The 22039-nt window shown below is 40.1% G+C and overlaps 1 long non-coding RNA gene across 1 annotated transcript; it reads right to left on the bottom strand.

Moving 5' to 3' along the window:
• Nucleotides 1–5531: 5531 nt before the first annotated feature.
• Nucleotides 5532–20828, bottom strand: LOC142378361 (uncharacterized). Its single transcript, XR_012769605.1, has 4 exons — nucleotides 20431–20828; nucleotides 6719–13737; nucleotides 5995–6180; nucleotides 5532–5909 (listed from the first exon to the last, which is right to left on the bottom strand). It is a non-coding gene; the product is annotated as an uncharacterized LOC142378361 (long non-coding RNA).
• Between the last annotated feature and the right edge of the window lie 1211 nt (nucleotides 20829–22039).

The raw sequence follows: 22039 nt of genomic DNA, 5'->3' as shown, positions 1-22039 counted from the left end.
TGGGATTATGTGGTTTTGGTCTTGGTCTGTTTGGAGACTGTTGCACTTTCAGGCATTTCTGCATTGGACTGAACAGAGCAACAAAATACAAATAACTCATACTTCAAGGCAAATTTATAATTTTTGCTTGATGTCATATTTTTGGCATCGATTAGTCTGTGATCACAACACATGATTAAGCAAACCCCATCATCTATATAACATCTAATATGACATAAATTCAATATAAACTGACTCCAAAGACATGCAAATACTGATCACACTGGGTGGTCTGAGCTCTCTGGCTCAAGCAGACTTGATACATAAGTTTGATCTTACTGAGCCGTTACTGACTTGTAAACAACAGAAAAATTATTAGACAGGCAACAGCGGTGTGTTTACTTCCCCCCGCTTAAGCCAGACTGAAAGCAAAGGCTGGTAACAGGACACACAAGACTTTTTCTCCATGGAGTTTAAATCGGACTCCAAACATGAATTCAATCATAATGCACTCCAGACAAATGTATACACATAACTGATATTTGCTTACATCCTATTCCACAAAATGTGAGACATCCAAAAATAAAAAAGGAAGTCAAAGATGTAATGCATTTCATGTTTCCAGTGTGGCACAACTTGTCAAAACAAAAACAAAACAAAAGTATCATGTGGGGAGAACCAGAACGCTCTCAGAGCAGCTCCAAAATACTTTTACCAATTTTACACTTAAACAGGTACTTACATCGCCGTGTAGTAATGTATAGCTATTCAAAACACCCGAATACTTCTGTAGAGCTTGTTTTTCCAACAGCATTGAAGTGACAGTAAGACTAGATTGTGTTGATTGAAAAAGAAAATGAAAACACATTTAATTCAGTGGTCTTTTTAAAAAAAACAAACAAACAAAAAAAACTTGATTGCCTTAAGGTTTCAACTCTTTTTTATGTTCCAAGTGCTAATGACTGCCAATCCCAGTGTTCTTAAGTTTGCTGATAATCATGTGATTTTGTCTCTCCTCAGTGATGACGACTCTGATGACGGCCTGGTATCATCAGGATTCACTGACTGGTGTTCGAAGCACCTCCAAATGTAAATGCATCCAAAAAAAAAAAAAAAAAAAAGAGATTCCGATTGATTTTAGGAAGAGTCCTACAGTCGTCTCCCCGTAAAGATTGACAATCAGGCTGTTACGGTGATGCAGCAGCACAAATTTTGGCTGTATGTAAAAATGCTCATCAGCGAATGTATTTCTTTTGAAAACTATGCAGTTTCAACGTGGATAATTCTTTTATGAAAATGTGTTATTAATGTTTTGTTCATATTCAATATTGTTGCTGCATATCTTCCATAAGTCCGTTGTGGAGAGTGCAATCTGCATCCATCTAATGGGGCAGCAGCATCAGAAGGATTGACTCAAAGAAACTGAATAAACTGTTAAGGCTGGCTGTACTAAGGACTGCTCTGGAGCCCAAAGAAGAAGGCTTTGCAAGTTGATTAACATAATGGACAACACTGCCCACCCTCTACATGTCAGGGTGGGGTGGTGAGGTAGGACACGGATGCGGACTTTCAAAAAAGCAAACTTGATTTATTTCACAAAAAAAAAGAAAAAAGTTCAAACAAAAGCGCGGCTGAGCCGGATTCAAAATACTTAACGTCAAAAGATGACATAGTGAGGCATGAGTGGTGAAGACGGATAACATGGGTAGGAACGTAAGGATCTGACAAACTGACAGGGGAGACTGGAAACTAAATAGAGGGCTGGGAGTGATTGGAGAGTGAGTGCAGCTGGTGACAATGACTAACAGGTGCAGTGAATTAACTAATGACCAGAGTGAGGGGAAAAACAATGACAAGACTAAAAACAAGAACTGAAAACCAAAACGTAACCTAAAACATAAAACTAAAAACATGGGCAGAGTCCCGTGGGCGTGACACTACATAACAGTAATGAGATAATGGAGCGCATTCAATCAGAGGCTTCTTCAGCTCTGCCGCAAGGGAACAGAAAGGTACTGGAGGTCGTTCATAATAGCCGCAGATGATAATAAGATGATGAAAGAAAAGATCATTAATTAAAGAAAAATATCCTTTGGAATTAATAAAGTAGAATTTATCTATCAGTTGGTATTGGTTTCTCACCCTCTAAAGCAAAAACCACTTGCAGAGTGTGGTCAAAATGTGCAACAAAACTGCAGGCGAATTTACAAATTCATCCCCCTTATTGCAAAGTAGGACCTTTAAAGAGGCTCAATCGGTCTTTTCCATTCCCTATTTAGTGAATTTCAGTTGCGCCCGTCAGGCCTCAGTCTGCCTATGTTTAGGAACAACAGGCTTGGTCCTTTTGCTCCAGCTTCAAGTTTCCTTAAAAAATACCATCAACAGTTGTATATGTATAACCGTAAGAGAAATTGACCCATGGGGAAAAAACATTGTCCTTCCTAGAACTTAGCCTAAAATCATGTGTGGCAGGATTGACAGTTGAACCAAATGCAGATTTTAAGATATTATCTCCTCCAAAACAAAATCTCCTTTGATGATGACAATATAAGTCTGTGCTCAATCAAATTAGAAATGATTAGATATGTTATTTCCCTTGTATACTATCATTAATCTCCACACAGTTTAGTTTTGGGTTCCATCGCACAGTACTTGTTACACAGTATAGTTATATATGGGTTAAGGTAAAGAATGACGCCACTTGTCATTCTATATGGATTTATAAGTGAAACGATAGGGTACGATATCAGAGTAATGGGGCATGATTGGGAGCAGCCATAAGCTGAAGGTACAGGTGTGTGGAAGATATATATAGATAGAACTATATATAGACTTTGAATTTTTGGAATATAATAAAACTTTAGGTATAATGAAAATCTGCAAAGAGTGCTCGGGCAACTGAATGCAGTCTACAAACTAAACGTCAAAAATAATCCTGTCCAATCCTGTGAGAACAATGTGCTTCTGATTCCTTCTGTTAATCCTACACCCCCAAATAAACAAGTAATTGATGGTTAACATTTGAATAAAATTTGGAAAAACACTACTTAAAAACCAACAAAAAAACAACTTACAAATAAACAAGGAAAAAGAAAAGATAAAGTGACCGACGGCAAATCAGCAACTTGAGACTATCTTAAAAACATGATCGTCGTGACAAAAGTCAACACAAACACATTCGCACGCACACAACACACACACACACACACACACACACACCCACACACACGAGTGACAGCAGGGGCACTGGGTCGATGAACGCGTGGCAGTAGATGAGAGAACACAAGAGTCTGTGATAAATATTTGAAGCTTAGCGCAGCAGATCTGAGAGCCATCAATCATTCTGCAGATTCTGGGTTGATACTATGTGCTTTTGAGGCTGTAGGGTGTTTGTGTGTGTGTGTTAGTGTTGTGTGCATCCAGCTCAGGCTTTGTGTGGGATGCAGAAATGTTTGCAAATAATAAGATTTCTATATTTTCCACAGTATACATCCGTAAGTGTGAAAGTTGCCGCTGTGGCCTTCGGTGATGGCACAATTAAGGCTCAACTGACTCCATACTTAAGCTCCTCTTTTTTTTTTTATAATCTGAACAGGAACCCATGTCATAGTTAAGTGATTGTTTTGTGACAAAGGCCTCTATGAGGAACCATAGGTCTCCAAATTAAAGTCAACAGCAGCATTGTTGTATAAGCTGTCGTAATGAGATCTTCCCTTCAGGCTATTGTCTCCCCACGCTACCTCATTAAAGACACTAGCAGAAAGGTGACTCACATTAATGGATGGAACAATGGTTTCATCGTGAACACAGCTTATTAAAATTACCTATCAACACCTGCAAGTCCAATTACACTCATCTGTATAGCATAATATGCAGTGTAATAGCTCAATGGGCTTCAGGTCTCTTTGGAGAGGGAAGCCTCCCCATTAATAAACATTTTACTGTGGGGGAAGAAGTAAACTGAAGAGACCTATGACAAGGAGTAAAATGGTGACTACAAAACAAATAAAATAAAATTAAGATGTCATTCGTAACATTTGAAAAAAACAAGACTGATGGCCAGACAAGCTGGTCTGTCCAATGTTCATCCAGCCACATTAGTCAAAGGTTTTAGCTGTTCTTAACAGCCACACTGTAAAGCAAAGAGTTTAAAAATGGCCATCATAGATACAGTAACCATGCAAAACATGCAATCTGTAGGTCACAGGAAAAGAAACAGATGCAGATGGGAAAAGAAAGAGAGGAGGTAGTCTGATGTTTCTCCTCTCGACTGGTCGGTATATCGGCTTGATATTTTTTCAAAAGAGATATAAAATAAGACAATATCATTTGTCATGAGTTCCATGTGAACAGCAGCTGAGCATGATTCCCACAGTAAATGTTGTCTCAATTTAGACTTTTAGAAAGTTAACTTTACAGCTGCACTTGTTTCCCCTTCCAAGAACAGAGGCTTGTATTGATCCAGTAGAGTCTGGTAATTTTTATTAGAAAATTTGACCTTTTGTAAAGATAAAAAACAAGCTGTCCCAATATGCTTGTGAAAACCAACAGGTTTCTATTCCCACACAGTGATGCCTTTAGAGCACTCAGGCACCAGCTGCGGCTGTTTTTACACAGAACAGCGAGTTGATGATGTTGTCTTATTATCAGACACCTGTCAAACTGACTTGGAAGGTATAAATGTCTGCTTTTTTCACAGAGAAGCAGCCCGGGGTTGACATCATAAAAATTTGCGGGTGACGGTTTCCAGGGTGACTGCAACCCCATCAAGTAGTTCAGAGGGGCTAGGTATATAGGGACAAAAGTCCAAGCAATAGAGTGATGTCGCTTTATGACCACCTAAAAAAGAAACTTGTGTTTTCCTTTTTTTGCTCACCGTGGTTTGTAATTAGGAGCGTTTGTTGAGCAACTTCTCTGCTGTGGGAGCAGCATTTTGACTTGCCTCTTTTTTTCTTCTTCTTTCCAAAAAATGTCATTCTTGTCAGGCCAACTAGTAGCTTATTGAAATATTGGTATTGGCTTTGAAGTTTTGTGATGTGTATGTTGGTTGCAGTACTTTCAATACTTTTGTAAGAGAATTTCAATTCCAATTTTGCCCCATTCTGATTTTCTTACTAAGTACAATAATGGGCAGCATATAAAATAAAAAAAAAATAAAAACTCTTGTCACCAGTTGAGCAATCTAACTCATGTTGCACAGACCGCCCACTGGTCACTGACCTTATCAAATTCAATGAAGTGTCCAAACAAGAGGCTCACCTGTTGCTCTGTTTTTCCACTCCTATTGCTGAGATGGTTGTATGTCAAGGGGAGAGACAACAAAGTGGCAGATGCTTCCTAAATATAGTCATGGATATAACTAATGCTTTTCAAAAAAATAACCAAATCTGTGGTTGCCAAAACATTTTATTGAAATAAAAAATTACAAAATGACAGTGCTACAGATGGAAGAGCTACGCATTCAGCAGTTTACACATCAGACCGTGCTTCAGATTTAAAGAAGCCACCGCATGTTAAGCTAAGCTCCACAAAAGTGACGTTATGGCTCCAAAACAACTGTGGCTAGCTTTCAACTCAACTAAAGCTGCTGCTCTGGGGGAAATTAATTAACTGGTTATGTGTTAAAAAAAGAGTTGGCATCTTTTTGTAAGTGCATTGATAGAATTCTAATGTTTTAGGCCATAGCCACAAATGCTTTATTTGTTTTACAAAATCATTAATAAAGTGCCATTCAAGGGATATTGCGCCTTTCAAAACGTCAACACGCTTCCGCAAAAGCCTCAAAATATATATACCTGTTATGGTTTCAGAGAAACCGAACCCTTAAGCAGAGACTGACTCAAAGTAAGTAGTTTCAAAAGGTTTATTCACAAGACGGAGGTAAGTATTTTCAGGCTGGAGAGGCCAAATCGCCACTGGTGACAGGGGCTCTGTAGAAGGGTGACAGGTCAGTGTCCAATTCACCAGGTAATTTATTCTTGGGATTTCAGAGCAAGTAAAGTACAGTCAACTGACCCGAGTAGGCATGAACAACCTCTCCTGGATTTTCCTGGCATGGTGGTTATTTCTCTGCCAAAAGGGATTTCTGAAGTGGTAAGTTGCTCAGAGTCTTAGTGCAAGATTCTGAGGCAGAGAGGCCAGCTGTAAGTCATTCAGGTGGGTAAAAGCCAGTGAGTAGAACAGACTTCAGTGGTCACAATCCTGAGAAGAGCAAAGGACAAAATATCCAAGCAAGTCAACCAGGGGAGAGAAGAAGAAAGATGAAAAATGGGACAAAGAAAGTCTTCGCTAAACACAAGACTAAAGGTTAGCCCTGCTGAGTACCACAAACTGGCAGTGAGTGAGGAGCAGTCCGAAGTATTTAAGAGGCTGGGATGTAATGACCAGGTGAATGAGCAGTTGCCACCCAGCTGACCGCCACACCAAGGAGAAAACAGAGACCGACAGGAGAGGAAACACAGGGGAAAAGGGAAAGGAAACTAAAGTAAAGGGAGGCAACAACACCACAGAGTAAGCCATAGAAAGATATTCTCTGAAAGTATAACTAAAGTGCAGAGGCAATTGCAAAAAAAGTATTCGAATTTGGTAACATAAGTACTCAAACAAGTTCATTTTTCTCAGCAAGTAACATAACTAATAACATTTTAATGGAAGTCATTCGGTAATGTAATTTGAATAGTAAGGTTACCCGATACTCCTAAATATAACGAACATCAACTCAACAGCAAAATATTCTCACCATAAAACTTGATCAGAACAACTAGGGGTCAGCGCTGTGGTGTCCTCTCTCATGGGGAGGGGTTGGAGTAGAGAAGAGATGCAGCAGTCTGCCAGCCTCAAAGAGCAACTGAGCTGGCCCTCCTGCTGGAGAGAAAAGACATGGTTCCTCTCTATATGCACAGGACAGCCTGCTGGGATTTCACTCAAAGGCACCTGAATGACTCACAGACCACAGGAAGCAACGTCCTCAGATTTCCTGGTTTGAAGGTTGAATTTTTTGACCACAATTCCCAACAGTGTGTATGTGGAGGAAACAAGGCATTGAGCTTCACTGCATTAATACCGCAATGATGGCAGAGCATGCATGTGTCGATAGAAATGTTTCTTATTTCAGTGTTTTTTTTTATAGGGTGCCCTTGTTGACAGCTGTATGTAACTCCTCCGGATAAAGACTTTCACCTGATGAAGCCAAGCACTCCTTCAGGCCAATTTTGGCAAATTTTTGAAACTGCGTTGGAACCGAATATCATGGCGTGCACAACTTTATGCATCTTTAATTAGAACTCCTGCAACTGTGAGATTTATGAGCTAAAGTTTTGCTTTGGGTTCTGGCTGTGTTTGTGTTAGTGTGAATTGCTGCTGCTCACACAAATACACAGCAGGTTAAATATTATATTGCCCGTTTGAAAATACCCTCCTCGAACCTTGTCACTTTAGCTACGCTCCATTTTAGTCAGACATATTGAAGTCAAATGCATTGTAAATGGATACACAGTTAGACTTGGCAGAGAGTCCTCTACTAATGAATTTGGGTGAGCTTATCCCCTGAAAGAAAATTTCCACCCACTGCTTACCAAGCGTGATCAAGGAGAACGTTTAAGCTTGTAAAATAGGCAAACTGCTGTTTCCCATCATTCTTTATTCAAGCAACAAGCTTGTTGCTCTTTTTAGTAGCAGGTCCTTTTGTTTAGAGATGTACTCAATTGTACAGAAATTGCTAAAAGAAGGCAGTGATGGCATGTTTCTGCATGTTTCTGCATGGATGATGTTCTACATATAGGTGTACCTAATTCAAGTATGGGTTGTTCAAACCTTAAATATGATCCATGACAGCATTCTATAATTATGCACCTGCCTGAACATACAACCAATGAGCACATTTTGGGAAGGAAGAAATTTCGCCTAAATTTCCAAATCTGCTGTAATTTTACTTGGATGCCGACAAGACCGTTCTCTTCAGAGATATCTTTGAATGCAGCTTGCAGTATGGCACAGTGTATTAGGGCATAGTTGTCTGATTTCCTGAAATTTGAGTTTTCTCATTCTTTGAAGGCCACCACAGACTTGGGATGGATAACAATTCTTGCACTTTTCGCACGATAACTTGTCATTTAGCCAAGAGAGGTCATTTTGACTCTAATGCGCTATGGTTGTGAACACGATACCATTGGTATCATTATGAGAGGTTCAAATCTGTAAAAACAGGTGATGTGACAAAGGACTACAGCTGACTTCTTGTAAGCTTTCACTCGGATGTAGAAAAACATTTTTTATGTCAACTTGTTTTATCGTCTCCTTCCCTCTTATGTGTTTCATACAGACTTAATGTAGCACAAATCGCTTGCCGAGAAAAGGGGAATTACAAAGCAGTACCTGTCAAGTACTGATTTAACATATAATGTACACAAACCTCTTAAAAGCTGATCATGTGCCAAATGTTATTGTATGCAGTTAAGACTTATGCCTTTGAATGTGAAAAAAAAAAAGTACAACATCCAACCTGCAGGATTGCCGCTGTAACTCTTACAGAATGTGACAAGGATGCTCAGTCAGACATGAAGCTGACTGATAAAAATAATATATCTCTGAAAGATGTTAGCATCAGAAATATGAGCTGAGGAATGAGGAATTTCCCTGTTACACATCTCCAAGTTTGGTACCAAATTAGTCTGTTGATGAAAGAAAATAAAGTTGGATCAATCATATCAACGGCGGCATCATTATCGCAGAAAACTATCCCCTGATCTCTAGACTAGTGAAGGCTCCATGTCGTTCATACCGAGTCAAGCAGAGCGGTAAACCAAGTGTTTTAGGGCAGATCTAATTATTCTTTTGGCCATGTTTGCAAACCACTGTGTTTAAAGTCTATAAAGCCGGAAACAGAGATGACTCACTCTACATTCTCAGTTTAAATGAAGGAGATGCCATTCTAATCCCAGGAGAGTTTATAGGTCTATAGACCTTTATCTGGGTCCAGAGTTACGCTGTTTTGCGTAAACACAAATCCCCTGTTGGAGCTGAAAAAGTACTGGTGTCGTTTGCTAAATAGGGACAAAGTTATTTTCATGGTCATAGCCTACGTATTTTTCTTGGAGTCTTACTTTCAGGCCAAAAATTACAATCAGGGTCTGTTTATGATACCTTTGTTTTCGAGAGTAACAGCCCTTTTCCAGAAAACAAGGAATGGAAAGCATGGTGACGACCGGTTACTAAGTTCAAATTGCTATTGTGAAGCACGCATGATAACAATGTGGAACATTTTTCAGCACTTCTTCAGATTGCAGATTCACACTAATATACCCTGCTTGGTAAAAGCAGCACCACCAATGGGGCTTACACTGGTCACATGCCCTGTTTGACAGGGAGTGATGGAGTCACTGCTGCGCTGAAGACCCTGCTGCGCTTTCATTGCTTTCTCTACTTTGACTACTTACCTATTTCTTCCCTCACTTTTTTTGTCTGCGGTATAAAGTTCATATAAGTCCGACTGGACGCAGCACACAGAAAGTTTTTGCACGTAAAAGGTTGCCGGAAACCCAGAACATCAACAGCATCATTGATATCATGGGTTTGAATGCTGTAGACCGTTTGAATGCTTATTAAAGTCTTCCAAAGTTTAGGAATTACACAGGGACTTGAAAAGGGGTGCTTGTAAAGACAGGTACATTTTAAGCCAAATGCCACTGTGTTGGGATGACCAATTTGGAAGAAATCTATAGAGAGGCTATTATGAGACAGATCTTCCTCCACAAAATTGGACAAAATGAACTTCGGGTTTTAACCGTGCAGAAGAATCATGGAGAGATAACAGAAGCAACATTCATGTTCTTCTACCAATCAGCATAGAAGACAGAAACAAATCTGTAATTTCTGATAACCACTGCAGGAGCTATGTTCAAACTGTATAAATTGTCCCATTTCTTGTTCGACCAGCCTTTTTCTTTGTCATGTTTCCATGTTGAAAAACAGAAACCAAAGCTGTCTGTATTGAATAGAATTCTTGGCCAACAATGGTTCCTATTAGCGCTGGTGTCTTGACTAGTTGTAAAAAGAAAGCCTTCGAGAGTAAACGTGAAAATAAAATAAAGTTGGGCACAATGTTTAAGACATTTCCACAATCTGTGGAACAGCAACAGGTGCCCCAGCATTACAGAGACAGTTTAAGTCAGATAAATTGTTTTGGTGAAACATAGTGTGCATGATGAAGTCAAAGATATAAGGTCAATCTGCTGATGTGGGCAAGTTGTGGGACCAACCACTGAAAAGCTCCTGAACTGAATTGAAAGCCATGTGAGAATTCTGGTGGTTGTGGGACACAAGCCAAAAAAAACAAAACAATTCCAACTCTGGGGATTATTATGACTCACAAGCAATCTGTATGCTTAGAAGTTTACAATCTATTTTCAGTTTTTCAATTTTTTTTTCAATTGAATTGCTTTCTGTTATTTTACCCAATTTTCAAACAATCAGCTTTGTTCCATCTGCTGTCCAAACACATTTCTAAACCTCAAGTTGAACAAAATTCACACATTGGAATATATTACAAGCTTTGATCCAATTCAATTTGTTAAATTCAATTCAACACAAAGTTTACTACTGAAGTAATGTAAAAAAAAAATATATATATAAAACTCATCAATGCAATCAGGTCGATCCTTGTGTTGAAATACAAAGTGCTTGCCCTATTGAGAGCCTTTTTTTGCCTTCTGGCTTTCTTAGAAATGAAAAGAAAACGACCATCACCATCCTCGCTTGAGAGTCTCTTTTCAGTCATTCGAGAGATGCTTTATTGTCCCTCGACAAGTAACAGCACCAAGCAGAGTAATCGTAGATCAAAAGCTGAGATACCCTTTCTGAGGGTTAAGAGTGCATACTGTCAGTGTACGTGTAAGTCAACATCTGGATGAAAAAGAGGGGCAATCAAGGTTCTTAAGCCCTAAATTTTAATAAGGAGATAAATGTTACATGTGGTTGCTGTGGAAACCTTTGTTTGAACAGTGCAAGGGCCTTCATTCCTCCACACAGCGCACATATACCCCCCCAATTCACCCTCTCTGTCATGTAAGTGTGCACTTCATGCATCAGTGATTTCAAAAGAGGCCGCAGACACATAATAGAGAGTCCTTGAAGGCTACATCCAACATGCAGGTTTTAATCCTTTGCCTGCATGGAAGGGTTGAATATCTACTAAAACATAGAGTCGGGGTTGTAAGAAATCGCACAAATTTCAGGAGGATGTTGAACAAGTGGAAAATAAGGCTGCAGTTCACCCAATATCTACATAGATATGGAGATGCACACAAAATAGCCCCTCCTCATCCCACAAGACACACAGGCTAATTCTCCCAGGTGACTGACATTCATGCTGCGAGCGTGTTGGTAAATTGTTAATATTGCAGGGTGCATTGCACCTTATACATTTGAATGGCTTTTAAATTACATTTTAAATTTAGATGAGCCGTTTCAGTTCACTGACAAATGTGGTGACCCGGTAGTTTACAATGCATTGTCCTGTTCGCTGAGGGGGTGCGAGGCTCAGGGCATACAGCTCCTGCAGAGGCACTTCAGGAAGCCAATCAAAATGCACCCTATTTTCACACAGCGCACTTAAGCCAGGTCTGGATAATCAGACACGCTTTTTAGAGCAGCGAGGGACGTATAGTTCCAACGTGTGTGTTGCTGCATGTGCAATGTGTGTTGTTAAGGGTTTTTTTTGCCCATAGCCTCTGTGGAAATTAATTAAGAGTCTTTCAATCAGCCTTATTCATCAGAGCAGATAATCATGCTAGAAGAAATTTAATCAGACTGAATGTTTGATGATGCCTCCGCAATTTCTTATGTAAACGCCAACATTTACAGAACTCCTTCTCACACAAATACCTATTGGTTATTATCAATAGTCTCATACTAACTCAGCTCACAGGCTGACTCGAAATATCTACAATCTATGTAAATAACGACAGGCTAACGCATGCGGGAGGAAAACTTGTGCCTGTAAATGTTTGCACCAAATAATCAGCCCCCATATATCTGCTACGCTGTGCACAAACTACTGAGGCAAATGCTGTTTTTAGGAGTTTCGTGTAGGTGATCATTATTCATGCATTCACTGATTGATGTGAGCCAACTATAGCTCACAAGAACCCCTTGAAACCTGCAACAATATGAAATTCAGCCGATGTTCCATGCTCAGACTTTGGGACTGATTTTAGCTTGTACTTTTTAAACTGTGCCGATAAAAACTTTGAGTGCGGCCTTATTGAATAAATAAAACAGAAAAATTAAAATATGAGCCTCTCAGGTTTGCACTTGAACCCTCAACTTGATAAAAAGGTTTATCCACAAGAGGACAAAGGCCAGCAAGGAAAGCTTTAGTGACAAATAAGTCTTAACGGTCAAAATTTTCTCACAAGGTGTTTCTCTAAGCCGAGATATCCTGTAGCCATAGTAACTGGCACCCAGCATCTCCTTAAGGGAATGACAAGGGGATTCATGATTCATCACCAAACAACAACAGCCGTGAGACTCCAAATATACCGAGGTAGACTGCCACCCCCAGACAGTCAAGCGGACCGCTGTGGGGGAGGAGGGGCCAAGCAGAAAAACAAATAAACAAAAACGACCACATTCATCCGCCTCTTGCTTCAACCTCACCGAAGAACGTGTTCATTGTGTATCCATTCTCCTCTTGTGATCTCAGCTATGTTGACTTGTACTGAAAGACTGCATCAGAGTAAGCAATAAGTTTCTCATGCCAGCAGGATGGAATAAAGTGAGACAGGCAGCTTTGCAAACAGTCCCCCCCCAGACGATTCTCACCAAAGGATTTTAAAACTCCCAATCAGAGGACGTGGAGGAATTATTAGGATGTGATGACAAGGCTCCTGTCACTCAGGAATAGAATAGAATAGAATAGAATAGAATAACATACCATGCACACGAGCCACTGTCAGCAAAAACACCATCTATTGTTTTAAGTTCTTGGATAAAACGTAAGCAAATGAAAAATACAATTGTACTTTCAGCTCCATTCACTTCCTCTCTTCACCAAAACATTACCCAGGAAGCACAGCCACATTTATAGCACTCGCGAACAAAACAAGACCACTGTGTTCAGAGTCAATGAAAACATAATACACAGAAGCCAGAGAGACTTGTGAATTGTACTTAGCACAGTGGCGAGTTCTGCTCTGAATCATAAGAACCATGATTGAAATCTCCATTTAAAAAAAAAAAATATATAAAAAAATCTCACATTCTTCCACCAACATTTCAATCCGGTACTTCTTGCCACAGCCTAAGTAAGCAGCCACAATCAAGGCCCCGCCTGCTGGGTCCACTATAAGGCAGCTGTGCCTCATTACTAATCAGAAGAAAAAGGGAGACGGGGCCCCTGGGATACACCAGTCTGGGCTGCGGTGTTGCGTGGAGAGAAAGCACAGAGGCTGATCTTCCCTCCTCCTGTTTGTCGCATGCTTTCTGTCTCTGCGTGTCATTTACACCTTCCTTCTTTCATTGCTCTGTTGCCAAGTAGCTTGGTATCATCTCATTTTTTGGCTGCCTTCGTTTATGTCTCTTTTTCATCTTTTGATACAGACCCCTTATGGTTGCTCTAATACAGATATGCCCCACATTGCACTTATATTCAAAAGTACATTAACAAATCACAGGATCATGCTGCTTCTTTTGTAGTACATCACGAAGGACCTGGGTGGTAAGAGAATCTTGGCTGCATGTTTAGGCTCCTTACTTCTTTACCTGAAAACAAAAAGAAAAGACTATTTTTTGTGTTTAGATTTCTTGTTGAGCTTTGTAAAAATCCTCTACAGAGAGAATTTTAGGTGCCCTAGATCTCTATTCAACACACACACACTCAGCTGTCGAGCAATGAACTCATCAAAGTAAGAATATATCGGACAATGGCTGTGTCTGTGTGTTTATGCGAGTGTGTGCTTAATCATGCTGTGTGGATGTAACACCGACACAGTTGGGGTTAATGTTGAAATTGTTAATCTAATTGCTCAGAAAAGATACTAATACCTCTGTGTATGTCGGAGTTCTACAACCCTTGTCAAAATACAGCATATTAAATCAGCACCCTTGGAGGATGTTGAATTAGCTGCTTAATTATTAACAATAATAATAATATGACAATTACAGATATGTCACGTTTTATTTAACCACTAAAATTCTGGCTTTGTAAAACATACCTCAAAAATGATATACCGTAAAACCATTTTAAATTAAGGCATTTTTCACATCAGGTAAAGGGAAAAATTGTGCAATGATTATTACCATTTCATTGCACCTCCTCTGGCTTTTATGACAGCTTGAATTCATTGAAGCGTTGACATAGCTAATGAAAAAACAATATTCTTCATCAGTCAGGTTCCAACTTTAACATGAAGGACTTGGTCATGGACCCTTTTTTATTTCACTGTACTATTGCCACAATACATTTCAATCAGCTTGAAAGTTGGACTGTTTTCTGGCCAAGTCGCTGAGTTGGTATGTCTTGCTGAAATTTGACTGCTTTTTGCTTTGTGGCAAGATGCATTATCATCCAGAAAAATGACCTCAGTATCACCAAAGTTTTCAGTGTGTTTAGCGGCCCTGTGTCACCACATGGCCAACGCTTGTGGAAATGTGGTTGTTTTCTTGAGGCAGTCATCTTCCCATGTTTCAAAGGACCTCTTACAGTCCATTACTGCTTTTCTTCAGCACACTGCAACCCATTAGGTGTACCTAAAGTTCGACCTTTTATTCATTCATTCATTTTTTTTTATAACTGCACTTTTCTGTCCAGGATTGCAAGGGGGTCAGAGAGACAAACCATGTATATTCACACTCACTGCTAGGGTCAATTTACAATCATCGGTTAGCATGCAGGTTATTCGAATGTGGAAGAAAGCCGGAGTACCCAGAGAAAAGCCACTCCACCGTGCAGCCTAGCTTTTCTATATGTAAATCCCATTTCTTTCAGCTGATTTCTTACAGCTCAGTCACCAACTTTGACTCCTATTTCTGTCCATTTGCTTTTCACCTCTTTCGGTGTGCATTTCCCATTTCTAAGGCATAGTTTAGTTTGAGTTTTCTATCCAGGCACTCTGACTACTGGTTGTACACTAGAGAATGGAGAGATGGAAAAACAAGTTCTTTTCCGCTTTTCTTTTGCAGACAAATAACCTTTTAATAAGTATTTTTGTGGACAGCCTGCCTCGTTATCCTGGGAAGATAAAACCAGAGCTGCTTTTCTGTCCACTCGAACATTTTATTAGTTATTATGAATGAACTTTTGACCACACTTAATGTCACATAGGATTAGGTAATTAAGTTAGCAAGGATTCAGTTTGAAATGTATTTATTTTTCTTTAAGATGAGGCATGTCTTTAGTGTGAGCCTGCTCACCTGGATGTAGCTGACCAAGAACTTCTTGTGCATTGTTTGTAACAAGTAGACATGGCTGAGAATATAACATGGCCGATTAATCAAAATTTTGTTAGTCCCCGATGTGACACCATTTACATATAATTTAAACTAGAAGACATTACTTTAAAATGTTTGCTTTTAAATCAATTAATCATCAAGGTGCATTACAAAATTTTCATCATACAGCTGTGTCTTAAAGCTGACACCAACAGCACTGCTGCTCCACCTTCAGTTATTCCCTCACCCAGATGCAAGTGACTTGGGGATCCTGCATGGCATCAGTGTGAACAGTTTTTTGGACTGTTTTGTTCCATCTTTGACCACAGGGATATAGTTAGACTTCTAAATTAGTTCTTTTGTATGGGATACCGGCATTACAAGAACATCACCGTCTAAGTTTAAAATTCACTCGAGCGCCTTGCAACAGGAAAATGTTCATGAATGTAATGAGGATTCATAGTACATCTTTGTCATTTGCACTTCCAAACCTCCTGTGTGGAGGAGATAAATTACTAATTGAAAGTATTTCCTCATGTCAACTTTTTTTCTATCGTCAAGCTAGAATTATGAGGGACTTGTGCATTTGGGAAAATTGAATCAGCTCTTTTGTAAGTGAAATGAGATCATGTCAAAAGTGGTAAATGGATCCCTGTAAGAAAGCAATTTGACATGGGTCTGGCCTACTGTACAAGCACTCCACAAAAGCAAACTGGCAGTAACCCAATGTCTATCTGTCATATACACTGGTGACTAGCCCTATCCCTTTCCCAGCCATACCAGAGATAGTCTAAATGTCAGTGTTTTCTGGGCTCCTTATGTGTTCCTAAAATAGTACCTCCGTGGCTGAGCCTCCATGAAAAGGCATAGTGAGTCACAGCAGAGGCAGCAGAATCCATGCCATCCCAAAGCCAATTAAACATGCGTGGGGGTGTATGTGACCTCAAAAAAAGCAAGTGGATGGATGGCGACTGCTTTCCCCATTCATCCCAACCTCTGTCACTCCTCAGCAAAGGACTGTCATTTTCCCCCTTTTTGCCAATTACAGTGAATTATTCAGGGTGCCCCATGTGTACCTGTTAAGTCTTCACAAAAAAAAATAAAAAAATTGAGGTATAGAGATGGTGATCAAGAGTGTTGTCCCCACATTGGTTGGACATTGGACACAGATGAGTTGGCTTTGAGATCACTATGCATACATACATACATACAAACATACATACGAGCAAAGGTCAGTGGGGGGTCTCCTGTGCATTTTGATGAATTTCTAATGTGTCAGGGCATGGCCAGTTATTCAGAATCCAATATGGTGCAGCTTAATTATCATTCTTTCACAGCACACTTCCAGTAAGCTAAGGAATGGTAGCATGGTCGTACATGTAATCTCTGGTTGATACCATTTAAATTGTGTCATTTACATTAGAAAAATCCAGTGATGTTCCAGCAGTTTTAGAATGTGAGGTCATGGAATCCCTTCCATGAGAGCCACGGCAGATTCTGGAATAACTTGGAAATATGCCTCCTGTGCTTTGTGGTGCTTAACAGTGCAGAAGAGGGAAATGGGTTGGAAATATTGAAATGTCACACTGTATGGGGATGGGCTGATTTTCAACATGTAATCAGCTTCAGACTCCGCTTTAAATGTCAGTCGTCTTCATTAACAGACACCCAATTGCAATTCTGCTTTCAAAATGGTGGCTGCTTGGTTCCATGCCATTTACTCACATTCACAGCAAACACTGGATTCTGCTGCATTATTAAGTGACATACATCACAAAGTATTCGTGGATTTTATGGGAGAACAGAACACACTGACCACCTGTAATTAAACACCTGAAGCTCCTGAATAGACACAATTCACTCACTTCCTCTTCTGAACACTCCGAGGTGTCATTAAATCAAGAAGTCTTTGTACCGTGAACTATTGACCAAATACTAGATCCAAATGCATCAGATGGATACGGATGAATATCCTCAACAGTCTTTAATCACAACTTCTTCCTGACTTGCACATGTCGAATTTTCACGTTGCTGAATCTCAGCTTAGTCTGAACATCTGAAAGAGCATTTCTGAACTTGTGCTTTTCCAGCAACGATTTGACTGTGCACTTCTTATTCCGATCAGCTTTCTAGTGCCCGTGCATTACAGTTTCCACATTTAGATTCCCCAAGCTTACCAAAATTATTAATTTATTCTAAACAAATACAATAAACAAGCAGATTCCCCCAATTTATGCCCCAGCACATCATCGCAGTCTTCTGAACTTTGGTCTTTGAGCTTAGAGACATGTCACCGTGTAAGACATAACTGAATGCCTTCCCTTGAAAGAGGGAAACCGAGAGCCGGAAGATAACACAGCCAGGCAGCACTAACCGATCAGAGCACTCCAGCAGAGATATGACCCACATAGCCCAACGCTCATTTAATCAGTCTGCTAGTGGTAGAGGAAAGAAGGAGCAGGAGAGAGATGGGAGTGAGAATCTTTCACTGAGTTTTGAAGAAAACTCACATACATTTAAAGAAACTTAATTTTCCTCCCATGCCTTACACTTTTATTCTTTCTTCCTTCCGATTCTCTCATTATTTTTCAACTCCTGTTGTTTTGTTATTTTCCATTAAACCACATCCATGATCAAAGCGGATAAAAGATGGTGAAAGTACTCGATGATACACAGACACCATGCAGAGATTATACCCAACTGAGTGACAAGAATGATTTGTGGTGACACTGTTTAAAAAAAAAAGAACAAAAGGGCTTATGGCCTTTTCATTATAAAGCGTTATTATTATTAATACTACTACTAATAACAATGATGATAAATTGGTTGTCAACCACTAATATCAAGTCTTCTACGAGTTATACATTTTTTTTTAATTTTCCATCTGAAACATTAATGTACATCTATGTACATGCATTTGAATGCAGTAGTGCTTCATACTCATGATGCTAAATATAAAAATAAACAGAAAGGAAAAAAAAATAAACAAAACACAGAAAAACCAGGGGCCCGTTGCACAAAAGTAGGATAAGGGATTAAGCGGGGATATGTTGGCTATCCTGGATCAATTTATCCGTGATCCGGTTGCACAAAAGTGGGATATGTTCAGACGTAAGTTACCATGGAGATTTATTCTGTGAAGCTAGCCTGCTCCAGACCAGGCTAAGTTCCAGGATCTATTTAATCTCATTCTTATCTCAGTCAGCGGTCGCCACAATTGGAAACCAATATTTATTCCACTGCCTAGAACATATTGTTAAAACATTTAACCATACCCACTATCATTATTGAAACATTTGTGATCATTAATTGAAATCATTTTAGATAACTGATGATTTTAGATGAACCACTAGATAATTTAGTTTCCCACAGACTACACATAAAGTACATCACCATATAAATATAAATACACATTAGAGAGTACCATGATGTTCCTTTATTGAACAAGGATGAATCAAAGCAAGTAAACCATCAGCTCCTTTCAAAACTGAAGTCACACAGTGCTCTACAAGACAAAAAGCACAGAATCAAAGCATGCAGTTTGAGACAAACTGTTTGTAAAAATGGGCTATACAAATAAAATTGCCTTGCCTATACAGCACAAAAACCTAACAAAAATTCCTCTGCCATTGCAGGCCCAACTTAAAGCAACATGCATATTAATTAAAATAATTTAACACATATTGGTCTCTGACCAGCTGACCACAGTCGTCATCCGGGAAGATGGCAGGAATGTCCCAGTCTATGAGAGCTGGCACTCTGGGGGCCCTCTCCTTTCTCAGGCAGGCCACATTGTGGAGGACAGCACAGGCCACAATGATATCACATGCCCTGTCTGGGCTGACCCTCAGGTGGGTCAGACACAGAAAGCGTGCCTTCAGTAGGCCAAATGTCATTTCGATCCGGGCCCTTGTTCTGGCATGGGCATGGTTGTATGCCAGTTGTGCCTCCAGAGGGTCTGCAAATGGAGTGAGCAGAAAAGGCTGGCAGGCATACCCTCTGTCACCCAGCAATACACCCAGGAATTCACCTGTGAATACAAAATGTTACCATCACAACCTCATAAGTAGTGACAGTCTTAACACAGCCATGATGTTAAAAGTGGTTATCAATAGAGGTTCTGTGGCTCACCTTGTGATGGGCGCCGATAGATCTCTGAGTTCCGAAACACTCGGGAGTCGTGGACCGAGCCGGGCCACTTTGCCACAACATTATTGATCAAATAGTCAGCATTGCAGACCATCTGAAATGATAAGATGTTAAACCAATTAATGCACATCACAGGCAATGTACAGTGTTCATTAATTAACTTTATCAAAAGTCATGTTCACCTGTACATTGATGCTGTGGAAGTTTTTCCTCTTCACAAAATCCCCCTCATGGCCACCTGAGGGGGATTTTATTTTGATGTGTGTGCAGTCCACTGCACCAATGACATTGGGGAAACCTGTAATACGATGCAATGAGTATCTTACTCTGAATGTTAAAATTGTAATTGTAACAGTAATTTAAAAAAAAAAAAAATTCTTACCTGCAATCCTATAGAACTCCTCCTTGATGTCGTAGAGTCTTCTATGCCCAGGGAAGGAGATGAAGATGCTTGCAAGTCCTTTAATTGCGTTTTTTTTTTCACTGCTAAAACAGTACAGGCAATGTGTGGGCAGGCACATTCTTAATAAAAAGTTGCTACCATGTCCATTTTGGTTGCTTGCTTGCGCTTGACTCAGAGCGCGGATCTCGAAAACACGTGAGGAGCTATGCAGAATCATACGCGGCGGACAGCACAGCTTTATGCCAATTACGCACACAGGCTCCACAAGCATCGCGTCTGCAATCATAACTCATTAGGGGAAATCACATTTTGCCAATATTTTAGAGACCCCTCAACATTTCCCAAATCATGTTTTCGGGGGAGTCTCGTGTCAGTTTCAGGGGGTCTCGGATCCCCCGAGTCCCCCGTAGTTCGAACACTGCTATTGTGATAATTTCAGTGGAGTGGTGAGTGTGTATTTGTGCACTACTTACGGTAGGCGTCCACTATTCCGGCACGTCAAGCCGTATCCAACGCATTCAATTCATTTTCAATGAAATCCGGCCGATCGTTGTCGCCGTGCTCGCAAAGCATGCTGGGATTCCGGCACGGCGAGCGGCGGATCTGCGGCACGTCAAAAAGTTGGGCTCGGACGGACTTTATGCAAATTTGCCACGGCAGACGGAGTGCGTTATCCAATGACAGTAGATCATGTGATCTCCTGTGTCGCAGCAGCACAGCAGCTGTCCTCGCTCGCAGATCCGGATCCATGGTACAATATGAAATAATGTTCCATTGCTAACGATTTATAGGCCTACACATTAATTTCCCTCCAAAACTCACATTTTTAGAGGGAGAAACTTCGGTTGGTTAAAATCACAAGTTATTTACTTTCCCCCGGAGCCATTCTACACGCCCCACACACCCACTGTAGTAGCAACACGGCGACAACTAGGCATCCAATCCGGCGAGTTACGTTGACGTAAAGGAATTGCTGTGCAACACTGAGTGGAGGAAGGAAGACAGAAAAGATATGAGTTGATGAACATTCTCAGTCGTCCAGGTCATGGTAATAATAAGAGCTTGAATAAGGGCAACTGGACTTCGTCTTTGATCTTGAAGACGTTCAGTTCATTGAACTGAAGAAGCCTTTCGGGTGAGAGGTGAAACATCTTCAAGATCCAAGAAGTCCAAGTTGCCCTTATTCAAGCTCTTATCTTTCAAGATAAGAGTTCTGCTGCTACATCTACAAGGTCAGATTGGTGAGGAACACCTTTTTTTAGCTAGCTAATTACGGTAGCACGGTCATTTTATAAATAGGGCTGAAGGTAGCAGATGATGCTTTGAGGGCAGTACAGAGAATATGAGACCTGCGTCAGACTGATGAAGCAAAAAAAAAAACAGCAGACAAATCTGTATTATTATCATGTGATTAGAAACAACAGTAAAATTCACAGGAAGTCTGAGAGAACAAATGAATGGCAGGGTTATTAGTGGTTGTACATTGACCCTAGGAGTGAGTGTGAGCGCACATGGTTGTTTTGTCTCTGTGATGGATTGGCGACCTGTCCAGACAGAGTGTACCCTGCCTCTTACCCAAAGGCAGCCGGGATAGGCTCCAGCCCTCCTGCGACCCTGAACTGGATTAAACGGGTATAGAAAATGGATGGATTATTCCATACAATTTAGCACAGTATCATGCCAAACCGAGGGCAGAATAAACGGTCCAATAGAACATAAATGTAGAAAATATTTGTTTCTGTAAAAACAAAAAAAAAAGGAAAGAAGATTTTACTTTAAAAAAATAATGATAAAAAAATTCTGGCAAATTTATTTCACAGGTTGAAAAAATTGGATTTGCAACCAAAAACTGACATCATTTTTGGGCTCATACTTTATGGTTTTCATTTGCAGTTCATTTAAAATCAGTTTGCTGTTCGAGGAGTATTGATTAATCCCATTGGAGCAGGCTTTCACTGCATGCAGGTAAACAATCCATGTTGAGAGCATAAGAGGCATTAACAATCTTGGCCCAAATATCCATCATCCGGATATCTGCTGGCTATACAGGAAGTCCTGAAAGGCTTGCTGTGAGGATTTAGC

This window comes from Odontesthes bonariensis, chromosome 4, assembly GCF_027942865.1.
Source record: "Odontesthes bonariensis isolate fOdoBon6 chromosome 4, fOdoBon6.hap1, whole genome shotgun sequence".
Classification (NCBI taxonomy): domain Eukaryota; kingdom Metazoa; phylum Chordata; class Actinopteri; order Atheriniformes; family Atherinopsidae; genus Odontesthes; species Odontesthes bonariensis.
The sequence above is the reverse complement of the archived record's forward strand: the minus strand, read 5'-3'. Positions and strand labels throughout refer to the sequence as shown.